We start from the raw sequence: 24,588 nt of genomic DNA, 5'->3' as shown, positions 1-24,588 counted from the left end.
CACCTCAGCTGAGATCCTAGAAGTCATTAAAGAATTCCCGAGCACCAAAGCCCCAGGTCCAGACGGCCTAACAGGTGAATTTTACAAATTTTTTGCAGACATTCTTGCCCCGCTCCTGCTCTAAGTCTTCGAAGAAGCCATAGCCAAGGACCAACTTCCACCAACTCTTTACACGGCGAATATCATTTTCCTACACAAAACAGGTAAACCCAAGGACGATTGCGCCTCCTACAGGCCCATATCACTAATTAATCTGGATAACAAAATTTTTGCAAAGATCCTGACCAGGAGGTTGATGCCACTCATGCCCGCAATGGTTATGGCAGATCAAGCAGGATTCGTTCCAGGTAGAAATACATCATTCGGCCTCAGAAGAATCTTTGGAGCGATGGGGGCCCTCAACCCAGAAAATCAAGCGGTGGCGGTACTTCTCGACGCCGAGAAGGCGTTTGACTCGGTGGAATGGGCCTTCCTATTTGTAATATTAGAACGAATGGGCCTCGGCAAATGATTCATCCAAATGATAGGCCTTCTCTACAAATACCCGACATCTAAAATCAAACTCGGCAACAAATCCTCCTCTGAAATCCTTTTACGCAGAGGGACCAGACAGGGCTGCCCACTGTCAGCATTGCTCTTCGCCCTGGTCATGGAACCCCTTGCGTCCGACCTAAGGCTTTATCATCTGCATAGAGGTCTCGCCTTCGGCCACACAAAATGGTGGTTTCACTCTACGCCGACAACATAGCACTCTTCCTTCGTGACCCGTATGACAACCTGAATCCGGTGATGCGAGCAATCCTTAAATTTGGCAACTTTTCAGGGCTAAACATCAATAATGCAGAATCGATAATTTTCCCTCTCACGGAATCAACCAAAGAATTCCAGGATGACTTCGGCTTCCACTGGCAACACTCGAAGGTCCGATATTTGGGGATCCTCATGTCCAGATCCAGCATCGACATCATGCAAGACAACTATGAGAAGACACTTGACACTATGCAAACGAAAGTGAACAGATGGAAAACGCTTCCCCTCACACTTTGGGGCAGAGTGTCCCTAGCGAAAATGGTGATCCTCCCTAAACTACTTTATCTCTTTACAAACATCCCTCTACTACTCAGGCAAAAATTCGTACGGCGAATCAAATCCATCCTCCTCGACCTTGTCTGGGCTGGCAGGGTTGCCCGAATAGCACACAGCACTATGATCCTGCCCATAACGCAAGGCGGACTCGCTTTACCCGATATAGAAAGCTACTACTGGGCAGCGCAAGCACAGTTCCTGAGCCATTGGTATGCAACACACTTCATCCGGCCACATGTGCAAATCGAAAGAGCCCTAGCAACACCCTATCTTCTCTGTGCAGTTATACTTAATGAACCACCGACGCCCTCAACGCGGATGAACACAATGGTCACGACACACACGATTTGGAAATAAATCGCCAACAGGAACGGAATCCAAACCAGATATTCCCTTCTCCTTCCAGTGAGAAGTATTCCAGGGATACCCATAACATCTGAAAAGGTTTCCCAGCTCTGGACCAAGAAACTGCAAATCCATTCACTAGGCGACCTGTTTCCGAACGGTTTGTTCCACTCGATTCAGGAAGCTCGAGACAAAGGTGGAAACAACGCCCTCGAAGTCTTCATGTACTACCGAACCCGACACGCCATGCAGTCTAGCTTTTCCACGTTCCCGCTCCATCCACTGACCTGGCCACTGCTCCACGGAGTGATTCAAGCCCAAGGTGATGGTCGCCTGGTGTCAAATATCTACAAGGTCTTGCTAACTGAAAAACTCACTCACTGCTTAAAAGCCCGAACAAGGTGGGAAAGACTGGGAATACATACTACGACTCACAAAAAAAGTGGCAATAAACACGAGGTACAAACAAATTCACTTCAACTTTGTCCATCAGGTCTACCACACTCCAGCAAGACTTCACGCCCAGTGGACGACAATATCTGCCTCCTGCTCTCGCTGTGGGTATCCGGAAGCCGACTCTGTCCACCTGACATGGTCGTGCCCCGAAATAGGAACGTTCTGGACAGCAGTCCTAGAGAAAATCTCAGCTATAATTGGAGTGCAACTAGAACCTGTCCCAACACTGACCATGCTAGGTCTAACCAGCCAACTACCAGAACATACCAGAAAACTGGCGAACCTACTTTTGGTCCTAGCACGCAGACGAATAGCTTCCAACTGGGGCAGAGGACCGCCACCAACACTAAAGCAATGGCTCCAAGATGTCACCTACTGTCAAGACACCGAAACAAACTACCTACGAACTCTGCCCCTCCACGCACGCCCCCCTGATATCTGGGGCCTCTATTTTATTTTATTTATTTTATTACATTTGTTATACGCCCAGACCCGGGGGTATCACGGCGTAGTTACAGACAATGGGATAATGCAATCTTAGAATGAACATAGAGGTGTACAGGTATACCAATCAAAAATGTACAATAATAGGAATCAATAATATAAACTAATATACAAAGCAGTCAGGTAAAATAGTTGATTGGAGGGGATTAGTGCACTGGTTCAGTTAGAACTTGTTGAAGAGCGAAGTCTTCAAAAGGCTTTTGAATTTGGGGAATGAGGTTTCATTCATAATGTGGGTAGGTAGCGCATTCCAATGTCTGGGGGCCAGTGTTTTGAAGCTGCAGCCCCCTGCTTTCTCTCTTTTGTATCTGGGGGTTTCAAGGAATGCGTTTTTGTTGGACCTGAGGAGTCTGGTCTGGGGCTTCATCATGACTGTGTTGTTGAGGTATTTGGGCGCTTTGTTAGCCCTGCATTTGTGGGTGATGCTCAGGGTTTTAAATAGAATTCTGGCTTGTATGGGAAGCCAGTGGTGGTCTCTTCTGGTGTTGGATATATGTTCAGATTTTTTGATGCCTAGAGCTGCTCTGAAGGCTTTGTTTTGCATGAGTTGAAGTTTAGCTATGTTGGCTTTGGAGGTGCCAAGGAATAGGATATTACAATAGTCTAGCTTAGACAGTATGAGTGCTCTGGCTAGAGTAACACAGTTGTTGGTAGAGAGGAATTTACGGCTGAGGGAGATGAGTTTAGAGGTGTAGGAAGTGGATGAGGCTAATGTGTTCACTTGTTTAGACATGGATAGTGTGGCATCTAAGTACACGCCGAGGGTCTTGACTTGTTTAAGAACAGGGATTATGGTTCCATCGATGGTGAATGATTTAAAGGCGGGCTCAAGGGTGTTGATTTTGCTGGAGGAGCCTAGTATGAGGAGCTCGGTTTTGTCGTCGTTGAGACAGAGGCTGTTGTTGGCCATCCAGTTTTGGATGAGTGAGTAGATTTGGTTAACCAGGAGGGAGTCTTGTTCATGGTTGCCTGAGAGAGGAATGAGGATTTGGGTGTCATCGGCGAAGTTAGTATAGATGACACCCAGGGCATCCAAGGCTGCAAATAATAGCTTGGTGTAGGCATTATACAGAGTGGGGGATAGGCAGGAGCCTTGCGGCACACCTGCAGGGACAGACACTGGGTCTGCTGATTCTTTGCCGATGGATACTCTGGAAGTCCTGTCAGCCAAGAAGGATTTGATCCAGTTGGTAGCGTTCTGAGCTAGGTTGAAGTTGTTTGCTAGAGTGTTACAGAGTTTGTCGTGGTCAACTAGATAGAAGGACGCTGAGAGGTCCAAGAGCATCAGAAGGCAGAGTTTACCTGCTTCTCTGGTGGCATCCATTTGGATCTTCAGATCAAGGAGGGCTGTCTCTGTGCTATGGTTGGGACGGAAACCTGACTGGCGGTCTCCTAGTAGGTGATGTTGTTCCAAGTGGTTCTGAATTTGGCAGTAGGCTATTTTGTCGATTATCTTTAGGAGAAATGGGACCGTTGTAATGGGTCGGTAGTTAGTGGGTATTGTTGGGTCCAGGGAAGGTTTTTTTAGAAGTGGTGTCACCCAAGCTTTTTTGATACTGGTGGGGACTGTGTTGTGAGGAAGGAGGCGTTAATGAATTCAGTGATGATAGGTGTGAGAGTGGGGGCGCATAGTTTCACTAGATGGGATGGGAATTGGTCTTCCTTGCAGTTGGAGGCTTTGAGTTTCATTATAGTGTCGAAAACGTCTTTGTTAGTCACTGGTGAGAATTGGAATGGGGGACCAGTAGTGGCGTTTGAGATGGTCGTTGATATGGTGGGTGGAGTTTTGTCAGCTAGGAGTGTTTTTTTACTATCGATTTTATTTTGTAGTAGGAGGATTTTGGATGAGAGTGCGTTTTGAATGGTGGTGCACCAGTCTTTGCTAGCGTTTGAAGGTGCTGAGATTTGACAGGGGTTTTCAAGCTCTCTAAGAATGGTAAAGAGTTCTTTGCTGTCTGAGGACGCGTTAGCAATGCGGAGGTTGAAGGCATTGGCTTTTTGAGTGATTATTGCTGATTTGTAGGTTTTGTTGGCTTCAGCGAAGGCTGATGCCGATTCTGGGGTGTTGTTTTTCTTATGGAGGTGTTCAAGTGATCTTTTAGTGCGTCTTAAGGCTATAAGTTCTTCATTAAACCAAAAGCAGGAGCGTTTATCAGGTCTATGGGTTTTAGTGGTGATGGGTGCAAGTAGGTTGATAGTTTGGGTGAGTCATTGTTGGTATTGTTCTGCTAGATAGGAGGGGTTGTTGGTGCCTAGAACCATATGGGCAAAGGAGGCACTCAGGGCTGGAGTGAGTTTGTCGGAAGAGAGCTTTTTGATATTTCTAGTCTCAAATGTTTCTGGTTTTTTAGGGGTGATGTGTTCGGTACTGGCATTGTCTATGGTGAAGTTAATTGCATAGTGGTCTGACCAATTGACTGGGAGGATGGAGTCAATGGTGACTAGAGAGTTAAGAGTGAGAAGCCAGTCTAAGGTTCTTCCTTTTGAGTGGGTGGGTTTATCTACCAGTTGTATGAAGTTCATCTCTGACATGGCTGTATAAAATGTAGATGCTTCTGAGTCGAGGGGGTCATTGTATCCTAGGTTAAAGTCACCGAGGACTATGCATTTGGTTTTAGGCTTGATGAGGGGCGTTAGGAGTAGTGGGATGTCCAAGTCAGGGTGTGTGTTTTTGTTGGGTGATCTGTACACCACTAGTAGGTTGGTGGTGCTTTTGGGGTTGGAGGTATACTTGACTAGTAGGAGTTCATAACCTTGTATCTGTCTATTGGGCATGCTCTGATTTCCAGGGTGGTTTTGGCTATTATGGCAACTCCGCCTCCTTGGGTATTTGTCCTGTCTGTTCTCAGGATGCTGAATCCTGGCGGAATAGCAAGGGCTAGAAGTGGTCCTGCTGCTGGGTGAAGCCAGGTTTCAGTGACCACCAGCATATCAAGGTGTTGGTCTTCAATGAGGTCATGGATATCTATAGCATGGGCACCTAGTGAGCGGGCATTGACGCAGATGACGACTCGAGATTGCAGTCTTCACCCCCAACACCAAACTGTGGCGAGCAACCCGACACTTCAATAGCAGCCACGAGTGCCGAACAACAACAAGACTAGAACTGTTATGAATCTGAACCTGACATTAAGCGGAGATCCTTCCGAAGGGGGGTGGGGGGTTAAAGGGTCTTTCCGACCGGTGCATGGTCTTGTAATGTCTCACTATTTCATTGTTGTAAAATTAATAAAGAAAGTTCCAAAAAAAATATAGCCAACATGGGGGCAGAGCTTTGGATGTGGTACTTGGCTCCTCCTCTACAAATGGGTCAAGGAAAATGTATTTAGTGTCTTGGACCTGGAGGAAGCAGACTGACCTGATGATGCTTCCTTGAAACAAAGGGAGGCACCTGGAGAGAGGTTGTAGGGAATGCATCCTGGTGTAAGGCAGCGCAAGCATCAAGAAGCTGTATGGGGATGTGGAGAACTGCTGAACACCGGAAGCACTGAAAGAGGAAGACCGACCAGAAGGGCCCAGTAGTCTATCTCTGTTCACTGGGGGTGATTTGCAAAGTCAGAGTGAAAGCTTTTCCACCTGTCGACCCTTGAGGAAGACTGAGGCACATGGAGGAGGGCCAAAGGAATCCAGCTGCCTGAAAAGATCCTGAATGAGGGGAGTGTAGAAATACTCATTAAAGATAAGGTTTTGGAGGGACCTGTCGTTGTTACTGACCGTCCCAAGGTTCAGGAGGGATCTGCTGGAATCTTCAGAAACATCATGGTCTATGAGAGACCCTGACATAAAAATGGAGCAGCCCAAGGTCTATAAGGGGGCAACCGAGAGTCCTGAAGATGGGAGAGCAAGGAGAATACTAACAATGAAGATTGGAAAACCCTAGAGAGGTTTAAGAAGAGAAGGCTTTAGAATAATTTAGGAAAAGTCCCGAGTGTGGGGGAAACAGAATGGCTTAAGGATGTCCAGACTTAGAGTATCTTCTACAGGAGCCTACCAATGACGTTTGTTTGTTTGGTATGATTAGCCTACAGAACGACTTTTAGAATAGGAATTAAAACAATTTCCTTTGGCCAATCCAAAACTTGAAATCCTTGAAACTTGAAGCTTTGAAGACTTTCTGTTGGTCACATCGTTTGAACATTTCCCTTGTAGTATTAAGTGTCCCAGGAGGGGCGAGGACTTATAAAAATTGTGCCTTAGTTTGAGTTCATATATAATATGAATGCAATGCTCCAGCTCTGTGTGGGCTTTATTATGATTTGGGCAGTGAAGTGTTCTGCATCCCACAGTGAAAGAGCGTCTGTTTCTTTGGCATAAGTACCACACCCTAAACACTAACAAAAGAGACGAAATTCTATCGATCAGTTGTTTCAACAGAAAAAGGCTGATCTTCATTGTGTCTCCTTTCGCCCTATTAATGAGCCAGGGTGTCAGCTGATGACTGTGTTTGAGGTTGGTTCACAGGACAGTTGCGCTTGCACATCATTTACAATCAGCAAAGCAAAAAAGCTGTGCATGAGAGTTCCTGCCCCTAAGGTGGTAGGTCTTCCCTGCATGTAGGAGGACAGATACTTTCACCTATCATACAGTTTGTTCTTGACATTGCTACCCCAGGCCTCCAGGCTTCATAGGCGCAGCATTGCTGTTCTGGAATTTGTTTAGTGAGAAAATAAAACGTATTCCTTAACAACCAAATACTTCAAGGGGTTCATCACTTGAGCCCCACTAGACCCATCGCACATAACAATTATGTATACTCATGCATCTTTCCGAAAACTGCCCTCAAATAAATGACTTCTGCTTCGAAAGGCACCATTGAATTTACCCTCTAAACCTTCTGCACTCTGAATGCCCAATTCATGGTGGATTGACCAACATGCACCCTAACAATCACACACATCATTGTCCACCCTTCATCCTGCCTCGCTTCTGCTTGAACCCACGTTGATTTGATATGTTTGCACATTTTTATGAATATACCAAATATTGTAATAAACGAACATCGAATCACTAGACCACTCCCTAAAAGTTGCAAAAGGCAGCACTAGCCACATAATTGCAAGTTGTTTTGTAAGTATTCTAAAAAGATACTTACAAGCATTAAATACGTTATTTCTGTGTATATTTCTTAAACGCAGAACACAAATCAATGTACAAATAGTGCAAATATTAGTACCAGCTGCTACACAGGGCGAATGTGTGCCTTATTGCTTCAACACCCACACAACTTAAGAACGTCAGGTATGGGTAGTCTAGCTCAGTGGCAACGCGCTCGTCGTGAAAGTAACATGATGCGAGTGACGCATGTTCGAATCCCAGACCCGCGCTTAGAACATTCTTCCGTATTAAGCACGTGATAAATAACCAATTATATACATTGTAAATGCTATTCCATTTAAAGTCATGAAACGTATTCGCTATCCCTGGTCCTTTATTGCAGTCAAGCAATTCTGTTCAACGTACAAATACACAGCCTTGTAGTAAATATGCAGAGTTATTGTCCTTGCACATAACGTATCCACATACTGCATAGTAAGTTTCAAAATAGCAGGAACCCGCAATCAATCATTTGCCAGCAGGACTTGTGTTGCCGATTTTGAGTGCAGAGGAATATATTTCTGCAGTTTCCACTTTTAATGTCGCGAAGAAGTGACTTTCCCTAAGTTTACAACCATCTCTGCACTGAGAAGGGTAAGTGCAGAACAAATTTATGATCATGTCCACCTGGGTCCCAGTGGTTTTCGTTGCTGAAGTATATCAAGTCATGTCATCCTTGGCAACGCATAAAAGGAACCTGGATTTTGTGTAAGGCGAGCTTCTCATTGTATTCGCATTCATTTACTACCAGAAACCTTGTGCAATGGTATAACATCATGTGAGGATATAGTGGAACACGTGTCTAGAATAGGAGGACCTTATAATGAGTAGCTGAGTAGTTGCTGTTCTGGGAATGCAGATCCATAGACCAGGGACATGACAAGCAAATGACAGGCAGAAGTTCTGAGGGGGCCTGGATGCCTTAGAGTTTGGACAGTGGTCGAAGTGGCCGGGAGCGGTTGGGAGCAGTGTTCCTCTACTTTTTTAAATTAAGTTTTACTGGTCCTATATTTTAAAAAGAAACCATTCTGGAATGGTTTTGTTTTAAAATAACAGTGTAGGAATAAGTTGAAACTTGCACTTCAATGAACTGCACTGAACATTCTCTTAAACCGGCACATGTGTTTGAGGGTTTGTATTGTGCATGGGAGGGGGCTTGGCGATGGAGTGTGTGGGGGTGGGGGTAGTCCAGTAGGAAACATAGTTCCACTACTTCTTTTCGTACACTTCCACCACTGAGTTTGGGACAGCTCTGTCATGGACGGGGTGTGATTAATTTGGGAGTAGAGTGCTTCTTCTGGCTTAGGTGGAAGATTTTAGTGCATAACTGAAGGAGTGAATAGGAGTAAATCATTTGATGTGGAGGACTGAGCATCTGGGTGGTGAAGAACAAGGAGGCAGAAGGGGTGACATTTAGAGCACGACTAGAGTGTGGGACGGAAATTGAGGAGGTTGTGTGGAGGAGATTACTCTTAGTGTCACCCAGGTATGTAGGGGCAAGTCCATTCATGAACTTAAAGGCATGCTGTACGAATTTGAAAAGGGACCCGTTTCCCATAGAGAGCCAGGCTACATGGAAAAGGTGGTGGAATGTGGGAGAAAAGCTGGGGATATTACAGAGGGGCATGTGGATAAATTGAGTAATTTTTCAAGCAGGGCAAAGGATTAGAAAGGAGAGCTGAAAAAGAGGCAAGCACAATATTGAATGTTACTGAAGACCAAATATTTCATTCTTTTAGGGTGCTAAGTGAAAAGGCAGATATCCTGATATTAAGCAGGGTAATTCAGGAGCTACCAGTTATAAAGCTGTAGAGTTTGAGATTCCTGTGCACATGGATGCAAAGCTTGTGTGCCTTAGCGGATGGGAAAGCAGGTTGGAGAAATGAGATGGGAGGGAGAAGGCGAGGGGGTTCATTGGATGATGGGAGGGAATTTATTGCTGTCATTGAGGATTTGATTATCAGACACTGAATTCCCATACAGTGTAGGACTGCTGAGAGACAATCAGAGATATGTGTTGATTAATCCAGATTTAAAGTGTGTGCACAACAAAGAATTGAGTGACATCCAAAAAGAGGTGATAGGTAAACCCAGAGGAGGAGATGAGATGACAAAGGGAGTAACTCTAAGGTTTGAATAGAAGAGGACCAAAGCTGAGTCATTCGGAAATACTGACTAGGAGAGCTATTGGTTCTGAGGTGGTCAGGTTCCATGAGATGGACAAGGTTCGTGTCGGCAACACGGATAAGAGTGATAATCTGCATTCCAAGGTTTGCAGGGGTGTGAAGGAGGGATTTTATTAAAAGGTGGCAGAGAAGTCTAGAAGGATAATTTGTGTCTGTGGAAGGTGAGTTATTGAACAAACAATTAGAACTGTTCTTTCCAGAGCTCGAAAAACCGATCTGAGTTTGGTCATAATTACTAATGTATGTCCAATGGTTTGGTTCAAATATTTCTGATTTTCTGTGGGTCATCAGGTTTGATTTACTAGAGTAAAGATTTGTTGAGCCTGGTTAATACCTACAGACAGGCAAATAATTTTCACAATTACAACCAACATTGGCAAAGGCAGCATGTCTGGCTTTTCTGTGACAACATTGGTTTCTTTGTTGGCCTTAAGGCTGGGTGAATTCTGCGTCGCTGATTTTGTGGGCTGTAATGAATAACATATTTAGGATTAAGAAGTCTTGTAAGATCCCATCGGGCTCGCTTGCAGCCCAAATTTACACGAATTTGAGCTTGAGTTTTGGCCTGCAGGCTGTTATTCGATGAGACAATTAGTGTGACCAATTCTCTATGTGAGACCAGACAGGCCAATTAGAGCCTGAGAATAACTGTAGAGCTTTATAGCTGACAAACCAGAGATTCCCAGCCCACTGACTGCTTCTCTGTGGATTGTGTTTGGCTTTTATCGGGAGGAACCAGAGATCTTGTGCTGCAACCACTAAGCATTTTTTGTGTGTCTTTTTTCAGTTTTCATTTCCTATCTGTGCCAATCTGCTCTTGCACTAAGCCTTTTTGGAAGTTCCTTCAAGTCTGAAACTTTGTTTGAAAACTACTTTTTTGATTGTTTGTTACTTTAATCCACTTTAATACCTTTCCTCCTTCTTCCCCAGAAATAAACAACTTTGAGGAAATATTTGTGACACCTTTGGTGTTTTCTGATAATATCCAAATATATGGATATTTCGGTCCCCTGCTCATCTTTTCAACTGCTAACAGTCTTTGAGAGTCATGTTTTGAATATTTACAAAAATATCAAACATGTCAATACATTCATATTTTCGATAATTAGTGGAAAAGTTAAATATTTCGTCTTAGTTCCATACAAAACACTTTCAACAAATGTGTAGATTCTGTTCTCTTGATATTCATCTCAATGTGCTTTAGAACAAAATAGTTCCCTTTATCAGGAGCAAAATATAGATTGATTAGTTATAGGTATCACATTATGTACAAAGAACAAGTCATATTTCCATATAAAAATTGTAAATTAATGTTGATGATCAAAATACATTATTTTACAAAATAATGATTCATCTTTATGAGTGATATGATCTCAACTTCTCATTTTCAATGGATAGCTGATGGAGTATACAAGTCAAATGCAGGTTACTGTTAGTGGTAGTAATCCCTGCTGTGTTTTCAGGTAATCAATCCTTCTATAGTGATATCTGAAAAAATACACGTTGCTATAAAGCTGGAGTGGATCTTTGAAAGTTCTAGATTAACAAAGCTGTCTGTATTAAAAAAAAGTAAAAATGAAGACAGTACATTTTATTCCTATGTAGTCATCACCAAAATGATTTATATTCTTCAATTTGTCTCTAAAAAGGTATTGATTATAGATTAGAATAGTAATACCATTGTGATGGTTTAGTGAATTCTGGATGGAATAGGCATATAACTCACCTTCAGTATTAAGAACAAACAAATAGGTATCGGTAATTATATGCGGCAGCATGCCATGTCAATATCAACAAGAATACATTGATGGTGAACAAATCTACAAGTTTGTTGAGCTTTCTTTTTATTTAAGGATAACGAAATACTTCTCTTACCCACTAATTATCAAAAATGTGAATGTATTGATATGTTTGATATTTTTGTAAATATTCAAAATGGACTCGCAAAGACTCTGACCCTCATTACAAATTTCTGTAAAAAAGCTGGTAATTCTGGCGTGCCGGTGTTACCATTACTGGCAGGCCGTCTGCTGGAATTACCGGCAAATTCTAGGTCTGTGGGAGCACGCACACCACCCTGCCCTAAACAGTAATACCATTGCACTGGAATTACCTGTGTCAACATCAGAGTGCCGGCGTTTCTGGCAGAAATGTACCGGAAAGACTGATACTGGCACCCAAACTACCGGAATGACCATTGCTGGTATTTTCAGTGCCACAATTACAAGCGCCAAAAATAGCTTAATCGCAGGAATGGGAAGTTCGCCGGTGGCCATTTTAAAAAGCTTAATCCACTTCAAATCCCGCACTTCCTGCTGTCATCCGCCCTATCTGTAAGTGCAGACATGCCAGGAAGTGGGAAATCAAGAGTGCTAGAGGTCAGCTTTGCAATCTGAAGTTTGGAGAGCCTGAGCAGGCTGCCCTTGCTGACAATGTGCAGGTCATGCGCATTGAGGCCCTCTTCGAAGCTGGAAATCACACGACCGGCCAGTGTCGGAAGACAGCCATCTTACAGGAGTTGGCTGACTAGTTCACAACTGTGGAGATTGTTCCATACACACCACGTGACAGACACAGGCAGTGGAACGACTTGTGGCTGAAGGTCTGCCCATAAGAGAGAATCTGCTGCCACATGAGGTGAGAAAGAGGCACCCCTGACCTTCATGCCCTGGGAGGAGACCTGCACCCCCATCTTGAAAATGTAGGGCATCAAGGGATTTGGGGCTGCAGAGGCCGGAGCTGGGATCCAAGGCAATGGTGGTAAGTACAACAAACACCATTTAAATGCACATGTTGAACCAACATACATGCATCCTCAGGCAGAGAAACACCAAATAGGCAAGGGAACAGGTCCAACACGTGTCAGTCACAGCAACTAGGCCAATCACACGCATATGCCAGGGGTTGCGGGCACAATCACTGTAGCCAAAAATGCAGTGCCCTACACATTTACACATGTGTGCCAAGGGAGACCAGGACAGGAATCATTGGCCCATCACACACACAACAACAAGCCAACTTGGCAGACCAACAGTCAATATGCACTCCCACCCTACACATTTTGCAGCACACATCAGAGCAAACAGACCAAAGAAACAGCATGACAAGACCAGGGCACACACAATGTAGCATGAGTATAATGCACGCCCGCAGATGAGATTCTCAGAAGACTAATAACATGGTCATCTCACTCCAACTGGCACATCCACTGACAGTGATTACCTGGACTGTCATCAGGACCAGCATGTGTGGGAAGACCTGGGAAGGCTGCACCACTGCCACCTCCTGCACCAGCACCACCTCCTGTACCATCACCACCACCACCTCCTGCACCAGCACCACTGCCAGCTGTGCTGCCACCACCATTGCTAGCTATGTCAGCACCATGCCAGCTGTGCCAGCACCACCACCAGATATGCCACCACCACCACCACCACTGCCAGCTGTGCCACCACCACCACCAGGTGTGCCAGCACCACTGCAGTTGCCACCAGAACCGAACCACACCAATGGTCAGTGGCCTCACTGTCTCTCCCGTGCCCTCCAAATCACCATGGGCACACCAGCCACCAGGCCAACATGGGCAGTACAGCACATCGGAGGAAGAGGAGGATGACCACACCCCCTAGCCGATGCTGCAGCATGGCATCCCTGCACAGTCACCCTTCTCTACCCATGCCCAGCATCTGGAGGGAGGAAAGACAATGGAGGGTCGGGAGGATTATGGCGGCATGTGGGGAAAGGAATGGGGTTACCGGGTGTTGTATTTTGAGTAACTATTTAAATAAATCATTTGCACTTGAATCTATAAGTGGACATTCCATATTTTAGAGCAAGTATTCATTGTGTGTGTGCATCATATGCAGTAAGGTGCTGTTGAAATGCAGAATGCATGGTACTCAGAAAAAGTTATCTATGAGTTCTTGACGGGGCATGTGCCAATCCCTGGCCTCCATGCGCACGCGCATGGACCCGTCTGCTGCTGCATCATCAGCACCATCCTCTGGCAGAGGGATGTCCAGATCTGGGGGCTGGGGTATGTTGGGTCTGACGAAGACATTATGCAATATTGCACAGGCCAGAACTATCTGCCTGACCTTCTCTGGCCGGTACATGAGCGCATCCGCAGTCCAGTGTAGGCATCTGAAATGTGCCTTAAGGAGCCTAAAGGTCCGCTTGATGTTCACCCTGGTCCTCAGATGCGCCCTGTTGTATGCCATTTCCTCCTGTGTCTGGGGATTCCTAAGAGGGGTCATCAGCCACGAAAGCAGCAGGTATCCTGAGTCACCTGCAATGGGTAAGGACACATGTGTGAGTAATGATGCTCAACGCTTGGTCTTGCCTGTAACAGCAGAATCCCAACAGTCAATCTGTGCATGCATGCCCCATGTCTCAGCAGGACATACATCTCATGACCGTAGGTGGCCGGGTATACAGATTTCCTGGCATTGGTGGGGGAGGGTGTCCTTTTGGGTTTAGAAATGCCTGGTCAGTGATAGCCACATCTCCAGTTGTGTGCTGCTCGTATGTGTTGTGGCCTGTCAATTGAGGCGTGCGCTGGTTGGTCCTGCATGTGCAAGGTGCTTTCCGGACATGCATTTGTGACATATTCCCCCCCTGGCCTGTCACCCAGGCTGTAATGTAGTTGTAAATGTTCATGTATTCAAACAACGTCCAGGTCCTCTGTGATGTCCCATGTTAGCCGGCAGGGTGCTGTTCTGCAAGACCATAGAGTTGTGGGTTGATCCTAGAAACCAGGCACAGCAGTGGATGATGGTCAGATCAGCATTACAGGTCACCTGGACATTTAGGACACAGAACTGCTTCCGATTTTTGTAGACCTCCTCTGAGGCATGGGGACCAGCTCTATGTGCGTGCAGTCCAATGCTGCCACCACATTGGGCATGCCCACAATGGCATAGAACCGGGCCCTGGTGGTGGTAATTACTGCCGGTCTAGGTTGGTTTAAATGTGGCCTGGCATGCTTTACTGTAATATGTTATTTCATGTCTAGAATGGTCTAGAATGTGAAGCCAGTTGGATATGTTTCATTGTGGCATAACACATTTAATAGCAAAGCATTATATTAATTAAAGCATTAATGGTCCTGTGCACTGTTGGTGATTTGCATGCATTGGATTTTTGGACTGGTGTTACACTACAAAACGATTGCAAATGCTCTTGAATTGTAGCCAAATTTTCATAGAAAGTGTGCTGTATAATGCATTAAAACACACATATATATATCCTTCTCCTAGTGCAGTGAGCCCCGTACCCCTGCATCAGCACGTTTGTGTGTATTGCGCTAGCGTGGTAATGTAGGCCGGGCCAGAGTGTTGCGCGACCTGTGAATTGTTGCCGAGCTGGGTGGGGGGGCCCTCAGCATGGCTCGCAGGGAGCTCCCAGATTTTGTGATGCTGAACATGCTCCCAAAGTCCTCCTGGATGTGGGTCAGGAGTTCTTGAATGGTCTCCCTGTTTAGATGGTACAGGGTCATTATATGGCTGTCTGTGAGGCCCCAGGGTGTGGCCCTTCTGAGAAGGATCACGGCACGCCTCTGCCTTGTCACCTGCATCACCTGTATCCCCATCCTCCTCCTTATATCCCTGTCCTCCTGTCGCAACTGCTGTTGCTCCAGCATCAGCAGCTGGGCATCAGCATGGAGAAGCCCCAGGTCCATGGTAGCAGCAATGAGTGGCAGCATGGTTGTGTTGGAAAGTGTTGCAGCTGGGTGGATTGGGTGCACCTTTGGCCTTGTTTCCCTCACCTGTGTCCATATACTGCCATCTCTGAGGTGTGTTGTCCCGGCCTTGATATCTATGCTTGTAATGTGCCGGTGATACCATTGTGCCAGTATTTCGACCACAGGTTTCCGGCGTTGCCGGCATTTCAATTCCCAGTATTACTGGCACCAGTAATTCCAGATGGAGTGGTACTGGTGCCAGTAATTCCAGCAGCTGTGTTCCGGAGAACTCATACTTTGCAGTCTGGTAAAAGTGTCGGTAAACGTCATTACTGGCACTTTTACCGTTTACTGGGAAGGTTGCAATGACCCCTTTGACTGTTAGCAGTTGAAAAGGTGTGCAGGGAGCAGGAGCATCTGTACTTTTGGATACTATAATATAGCAGATTAGATTTGCATTCAATGTTCAAGGGATGTTATACCTTCCCAGGCACCCTCAATATTAAATAAATATATCCTTAATACTTCAATACATACTACTATTTAGGTGTGCTTAAAGAAGTTTACATTTTCAAAATCTTTCCCCTTAACCTGTTTGAAAACACTTACATTGGTGCCACCCCGAACTCTTTAATTGAGTAAAGGAATCCAAAAAATAAATAACTTTAAAAGCAGATGATCTTCTAATGAGGAGACAGAGGTGGTGGTGGTGGATGGTCGGATACATGTGGATATAGATGCACAGATTGCTGAGATTGAGAGTAACTCTTCATTTGAAGAAATAGGTGCAAAACTATTGGAGGATGATTAATGTACAGGAGGTCAAAATAAGGAGGCGTAGATGGAGAGGCAGCAGGAGAGGTTGGGAACGAAGAGGAACATGAGGCTGATGATGGGCTGCAGGTGGCTTATGGAAGGATTTGGGATAGGGCAAGACAGAGGGGGCAGTAGGAGGTAGGTGAGGGGCTTGAGTGAGGGACAGCATTTGCTGGAACAGGATATGGATACAGAGCAGGGGGAGGAGTGGCAGCTGGAAAATAGATGCTAATCATGGTGGCTCCTGTTGTGCGGAGTGGGAAAGTTGTGCTACCAGATTAGACAAAGAGTTGGATAATGCCTCAACAGCTTTTACAGCAAACTTTGTGTGAGTGTATCTCTACTTCCCCTACCTTGGAGGGTGGGCATGTGCATAGTAGTGTCTAGTTGTGTGCAAACTCTGCAAGCTGAGAGTGTGGTTGGGCAAAAAAGAGAGAGAGAGTATCATGCATTAGATATGACTCCAGTGCATAACCATATTGCCATGAAAAGAGTTTTAAAAACCATGTGGGGTGCACTGCACCAGCCACAATAATATCCACCTTCAGTGGTGCAGAGAAATCATCTAACAACACATCTATAGTTGCAAGTAATTTCCTGCCATGATGTAGAGCATTAAAGTGTGATAAAGCGGCACAACCACAGCTAATGGCACGTGTTGAATCTACTGGGCCTCTTTTGGGTCTCAGACAATCGGCAGTGGAAAGATTGGACTTATTGCTCGTTCTGGCTTGCAGGTAGACATTGCCTGCATTGCAGTAGAGTGGTCATCAGGAGGACATAGGTAGGGCATCCCAAAATGCACTGGTGGCTGATATCTGTGCCCATCACCCCAATATCTCAGGCAAAATTGAGCAAATTGAGCAAGGGAGGATACTCAGAGCGAGTTTGAAAATGGCCAAGAAGCAGGTGTCAAAGTAAAGTGACTTTAAAAAAACTTAAAAAGACTTCAGAACCCCCTTAAAATAAATCTAATATTGGCAGCTCTTGTGTAGTGGGGAGAACATGAACAATTCTGATGTTAAATGCAGTACTGTTTTAAGGCGGTTCTACCCTCCACTACTCTGATTTTGAAATAGCCAATTACCTGTTGGAATGCTGGAGTGGTAAGTTCTTGGGTTTTTTGAGACATGCTATTGCTGCACTACATCTCCCTGAAGTCACACACTGCACAGTGACTGTCAGGTGACCGAGGCCCTTTGAGCCGTGCAGGTTGAACTACAAAAAAAGACCAGCTACGCTGAAGTGTCCTGGCAGGGGCCGACGGCGAAATGTGCGGAGCACACTGAGCGAGTCACCATCAGGCATTATGGCGAAGTGAGGAGAAGACTCAAATCTGGGATTGAATACTGATCATGCCATACCCAATACGCAATTGTTGGAGGATGAAGCGATGAAGAGTTAGCCAGAGTAGACGAGTGCACTGAAAAGGTGGACAATGATAAAAGCATATATAAGAACCCTAGAACTTGCATACCCACAATTATCCGGGTTCCTGCTAGTGAACCAAAGGTAAGGGTTATACAAAAGCACCAAATTATTCTCCCCTTGTGAAAGTGAGGTCAATGGTGGGGTTATCTCTGGTGACTTGGGGCTATCTTCATCAGCGGCTTGCCTGGTATCATAAAATGAGATCATTACTAATCATTTAAGAGCTAGGAATCTGCTTTGCCTTTAATGGAGAGATTGAGCTGCAAGTTAAAGACTGGGTTTGACATCCTCATTACTGATGCGCCATCTGGTACGGACATGGCTGCAGAGCATATTGCTAACGAGGTACATATTGCTGCAGGCGGAGAAGAGATGCCCACTGGCAGGTGGTTAAACAATGTTGATAAGCTCTCTCTTCCACCTGCTGACTTGCATCATGATTACAGTTTGACTTTGTCTGACTCTCCTGAACCTGATCTGTGTAGGTTCCCATCGATTGCGATAGATGAAAATGGAATAATATATCTGAAATGGCCTGTAACTCTGGTCTATTAAATGTTAGTACTGATAGCCGTGCCCACTACTATGTTTATGGCTTTAGAAAATTATAACTTTAATATCCAAATGCAAAAATATTGATGACACACTTGATATACAGACTGAGTTATTGTTTTTTCTTTCACAGTTTTGTCAAGTACAATTTCAGCAATTAGGGCTAAGGAAGGGCCAGAGACTGCAAAGGTGAACATTGACAATTTGGTTCTAGTTTGCTGTACTACTCAAGATAGCAGAGCAGTTAGTACCCCCTTAGATACAGGTAGGGGGATAGTAAGCTTAACATCTAACATTGGGTGCATCAATACCAATGTTTGTAATCCTCATGATGAAATCACCAATAATTGTTTTTGTGTGGCTGATTCTCTAGTTGAGCTGGGTGAGGATGAACACATTATATTGCTTGCTCCTGAGAGCAAGGGACAAGCGAAACGTGGTAAAAAAAAGTAAGAATCCTAAAATAGTGCAACAAGCATCTATGTATGCTAACAAACATAGGCTGGAAAAAAAAGCTCAACATTGATGAGGGAATTAGCTTGGGGAGAATACAATCCACAGGGTGCACCTGAACCAGTAGAGGAGATTGACTTAAAAAAAAATACAAATAAAGAAAAACGAACAAGGGTAAGGTGCCTGTACCACCTAAATTAGAGAATGACACTCTGAAGCGTTGGACCAAGTGGGTGGTAAGGCGACCAAGCTAGATACAGGTACTCAGGAGGGTGCCCATCTGTTAGAGTGATCGAGGATCTGGGGAATGGTGGAGATGGGAGGCATTTAATGAGGGATTGCAGTTGCTATTCTCCAATCTGCAAGAGGACTCGACTCAAACTAATGTTCCCCTGTTATTGTACCCACTTCTTTTTGGCAAACTTCACTTGGTCCTTTAAATGAGGCTGGGAACAAAGAGTCTGAGGAAATGCCCACTACCCTTTCGCTTTAGGTATTGGTCCCTTATCCTGGACATCTGCCCCTGAACTGTGCTATTTTCCTTCGTATTCTTCAAAGTGTCAATCCATGTAGAAGTATTAAATCTAATTATATTTTAAAAGTTGATCAGGTGGAGGAAGGTAACCAACCCAGAACTATCATACTCTTCACATCTGACACTTTCATTGATTTTATTATGGCCTATGAGGTAGAGCTCATTATGCAGAGCAACCATTGTCAGGCAGCTCTGATGTTTAAGTATACGTTTAGCCATTTTTGGACACCTTCGAACTTAATGTTGGCTAGAAGCCCTAATACACAAACCATATTTAATGGTAGAGCTAACTCAGCAAACTCTATCCCAGTGGCACAAAATGCACTAACGAGAAAGGAGTACTCTGGCAAGCTACAAGAGATTGAACTTGGTGTTAGTAGCCCACATCCTGATGTGGAGCAATACTGACAATGGCTACCTAAAGTCTTCAGACGCCATTTTATGAACGCACGCTGACATCAGAAATAGTGTATTTTTATTAGGCTCTTGGAATACCAGGGGTTCTTCTCACTATTGTGACACATATGGACTCCTTGAACATTGGGACCTATTTTCCATTCTTTTGCTTCAGGAAACCTGGATGGCAGATACTCCAGAATTTGGTGGCAGGGATATCATCCTCAGACCTGCAGTAAAGGGACCTATTTGGTGTCCAAAATGTGGACCTTCTATCTCAATCCCTAATTCCGGGGGTTGCATCTCTATCTCAGATTTAGCTGGCATTATATCTAGATTTACAGATAAGGCACCGGACATTATGACAATGCATAAAGAATCCTTAAAACAATAGTTGAAATTCTAAAGACTGATACCGCTACGACCCCAACATTTATTGGTGGGACTTTAATGCGCTCATCCCTTTGGATTTGGATTCCTTTAATAATGAGGTCCGTTTGTCATCAGTAATAAAAGACCATTATAATCGAAAAGGGCTTTCCTGGGTCACTGCCCTGTATGAGTAGGCTTTAAAATGCTGAAAGGCTAATTCCCTGGTGACGCTCCTCGCGGGTACACACAGATTAGGTTGCAAAACCGCAGGTAGAACTGGTTATATTTTTGTGAACCCAGTCTCCTTAACCATGGTCATTGACATGGCGATAGCAACCAGGTTGGAAAGTGACCATATGTCACTATGTGTCGGGTTAAACTTGGCGCGTTGCCCAATTATCTATGGACACACAGGTTTGGTAAATGTAAATATGGGTGCCAAGAGACTCTTGGAATCCCCCAAGATTGTAAAATGCGAACTCATACGCCTGTGGAATACTGATACATTATGTAAATAGCGTAAATAGCTGCATCAATATCTTGGAAAACTCTCGGAAGGAAATTAATACCCATGTCTTTGTTTGCAATAATGTACCCCAGGGAATGTGATGTGACCCCGAAAAATCGTACATGTAAAAGATCATATGATTCGACTGTGCAGAGTAAGAAGAGAGAACTCATGCGGGATATTGCCAAATTGCTCACTACAGAAAGGGGTATCAGTAAACTACATCAATTTACTATTAGTGGGATCGTGAAATATCCCAAGCGATGCTACCAGCAGTGGTTGCGCAGGTATTTTAAACAGTTTCATGTCATAATGTCCCCACAAAAAGGCTGTCTGGCAAAAACGTTGCTGCAAAAAGGCTGTCATAGGCAGCGACATTATCACTGTGAACCTGTGAGGGACACCCCTGCAACCCTGTTTTAAAATAATTTTATTTTGTGGTTTTGCTTGTTTTTTCCCCCAAGCCGAGTGTATATATGGCGACCATTTGTGTGGAGGTAATATTACCTTTTAAACAACATAGGATACAAGTGGCCAGCTATATAACAAATACTGATAATGGATCCTTTTGGCAATTGATCAACTCTGGTAATACGGATATGGTCATTAGAAACTGTGTGACGACTGGCGATTGGGTAACACATGTGGGACAAACTCTAGGTGCATCAAGCATGGTTGTGACTAGTGTAGATTCTGTTAATACTAGATATGATATGATAGTTTATTTATATAGAGCTTATTCACAATGGCCCTCATTACGACCCTGGCGGAGAGGGGTTTACGCCAGTGTAATGCATGGCGTACCTCTCCGCCAGATTAGGACATTCCGTAGCGCCATGGCGATTTTTACGCCCGGATTTTCCGGGCGGAAAAATCCATGGCGCTACGGGTCCCCTCGTTAATTACGCCACCGCATTCTACTGTGGCGTAATTAACTCCTTCCCCACTCCCATTATACCCTATGGGACAAAAATGGGAATGGGGAAGGGTAAATGGGGATTGGGGACTTACCGCCCCGCCAAGGTCGGAATGGGGCGGTAAGTCCGCCAACCCCCATGGCGGAGTTGGCAGCTCTGCGCCATGGTCCATGGTGCAAATTGCACCATGGACCTCCGCCAGGGTCGTAATGAGGGCCAATGTGTTTCAAAGCGCTTCAAGGCAAGGGAGCGAACAAGGGAAAATACAACGACATTCTTGCAGGCCATGAACAGTAAGGATGTGAAATTAACTATGGTACTCGGGCTGACGACATTTCAGATAGTGCAAGAGCTAAGACATAGATAAGGAAGGTAGGGGGAGAATGGGAAGGAAATGGAAACAGACAGACGACTACCGTACGAGGCCTGATGACATTTCTGGTAGAGCTGGAGAAAAACAAAAGGTGAGGGAGAGGGGTGCAGAAAGGGAGAATATCGAATATCGTACTAGGCTTGACAACGTTTCAGATAGTGCTGAGTGCTATCATACTAGCTCCAGGGACAATTCTGATAGAGTAAGTGCATAGTAGAAAGTAAGGGGAGGAGGGGAGGAGATAGGAAAAGGGAGAGGGTATGGGGAGAGAGAAAAGAGAGTAAGCAGTCAAAAAGAGTGGAGAAGCAAGAGGGGAGAGCAAATACAATTGCAGAAGTCAGTAGTATCACATAATGCTGCAAGCCAGGATACAAGATGAAGATGGGAACAGCAAAATTCAGGGAAAACATGAGTATAAGATGCAAAGGAGGTCTAGCATGAAAGTTGAGAAAGGGTGACGCACCGTGAATCAATGAAGTCCATAAAAGTCAAATCCGGCATTGGCCACAAGACGGTGATGGTGAAACCAAAATGTATCAGGACAGACTCCTGTGTGCCGGAAGGGAGGGGGGCACAAGGGAACAACACTGGGGGACCAGAGAGGGTGGGGATGGCCTGTGGGGACAGAAGGTGTAAACATGTGTTGGTGCATGCTTACCTGCTGTCTTAGCAGGGGATCGGACCCTGGATCATTTTGGTCCAAACACGTCCAAAAAGGAATTGCCCTTTTCTTTAAGTGCTTTCACTTTGCACACCCGGGTGAGAGACTCACTTGATCTAAGAGTTAAGAGCAGGAAGGAAGAGGCAGGGCTAAGAAGGTGGCTGGTGCTCAGGCCAGGTGACCTAGATCCACTTACACCTTCTCCCCAGCTGCAAAGGAAAAGAGGCTGGAGGGCTCCATGAGAAGGGAACAGAGCAGCAAGCAAGAAGGTACCAGGTGGGCAGGGCTTGTTAAGTGGTGAAAAAGAGCAGCAACCATGATGGAGATGTAATTGCACCTTAGATGACTTGTTGACTATTATTTAATTCCCAAATAACTCTTGTGATGCCAGCTCGGATGGGACCTGCAATGCTCTTGTAAAAAAGGAACCCTCTGTTTTGGCCCAATACACTACTATGCTTATATCAGATCATCCATGATAGCGGTGTAATTACAACTACATGGAGGGAGAGTGATATAGTCCCTATTTATAAGAATGGATGTTGTAAGGACGGTAAGAATCACTGCATGCAAGCTATGTTGGATGATCCTTCAGAAATTCTGGCACATGTGTTATTAAGAGAACACAGGGATTGGATGATCCATGCTAACATTCTGAGGTTGAGCACATTACATCATCTTTTCTCACTAGTTACAGTTAACCAGCATGCTTGGTCTTGTCGACAGCAGATAGTGTACGCCGCCTATATTGATTTTACTGTGGCTTTTGACCCCATAATAAAGGAGTAACTTTAGCAAAATCTTATTGCGTGGAATATATCACCTTGCCTTTTACCTTGATTGTTCTTCTTTATTCTGACACATGAGTTAGAGTCAGGTTGGATGGAAGAGGTGGGGTGTCCGAGTGGATCCCCAGTTTAGGGGGTGAAACAGGGATGCATTCTGGGCCCTACCCTATTCAATCTGTACCTGGCAGGTCTGGATGTGACTTTGGATTTACCCAACACTTATCCTTTAAAATATGGTGACTCCTCAATTGCATGTCTTAGCTATGCAGACGATCTACTGGTCAGGAGTCTTGCACCGTCCATCATCCCTGACTGCCTATCTGCCATCCAGTCCTGCTGTGCCTCCAATGATCTCTGCCTCAATGCCTGTAAAACTGAAATCCTTCCCATTGGGACCCCTGCTCCCTCCATCTTCCTCTCACTGTAGCCTTCCTCCTTGGGCTCTCTGCCCGCACCTTCAACTGAAGCAAGAAACCTTGAAGTCATCTTTGACTCCTCTCTCTCCTTCCTCCCTCACACTGAGGCCATTGGCAAGAAGTCCAACTATCAGCTCATCCTTCTCAAAGGAATTTAAACATTTCTCACTTTCCCTCAGAGGCTCAATGTGACTCACGCCCTGGTTCTCTATAGACTTGACTACTGTAACAACCTCCTGCAGAATCTTCCATCTTCAACTCTGTGACCCCTCCAGCTTATCCAGAATAGAACAGCAAAACTTTTCCTTGGCCTTAATCCCATGGACCAAATCTCTCCTGCACTAGAAAGTCTTCACTGGCTCCAGGTTGCTGCACAGATTAAATTGAAATCCCACTGTATCATCAACTGCTTTGAAACAGTATTTTCTTATTGTATAAGCACCAAAAAAAGGAAACAATAAATAAATAAATGCATAAATAAATCTGATTATCCTTGATTGTACAGCACTGGAATTACAGATTTGTCTGGAGGCACTAGGGCACTATGCTGCACTCAATGGATTTCAGAATAGCCTTGAGAATTCCAAGGCCATGGTATTTGCCCTGCCCTCCACGTTAGACCTAAGAGCTTTACATGGAGGATAAATCAGACCCAATTGGAACAATTGACTGTGTATAAGCACCCTACACATGCACAATAAATGAATAGCTGTGCTTAGGTCTCTTAAATGGTCCCTGTATTGGGAATTTGTTTATTCTAAAACAATGCAATTACTTGGTACTATTAATACGTTTGTGGGTAACCAAGCGAGCCATTTTGTGAAGTGTATACTGTCACTATATACAAACAAATTGCTATCACATATTATCTATTGAGCAGAGATTTGGGCATGAGAGTTTGGTGATGTTTTGTAGAAATTGGAGGGTAAGTTCGTGAGATTTTTACTGAGGAAGCCTAAGTCCCCCCTGGTTGGGTACTTAAGACCTGAATTTAATCTCACCTCCATTACTTGTAG

This window comes from Ambystoma mexicanum, chromosome 10 (assembly GCF_040938575.1).
Source record: "Ambystoma mexicanum isolate Mex_15411 chromosome 10, UKY_AmexF1_1, whole genome shotgun sequence".
Lineage (NCBI taxonomy): Eukaryota > Metazoa > Chordata > Amphibia > Caudata > Ambystomatidae > Ambystoma > Ambystoma mexicanum.
The sequence above is the reverse complement of the archived record's forward strand: the minus strand, read 5'-3'. Positions refer to the sequence as shown.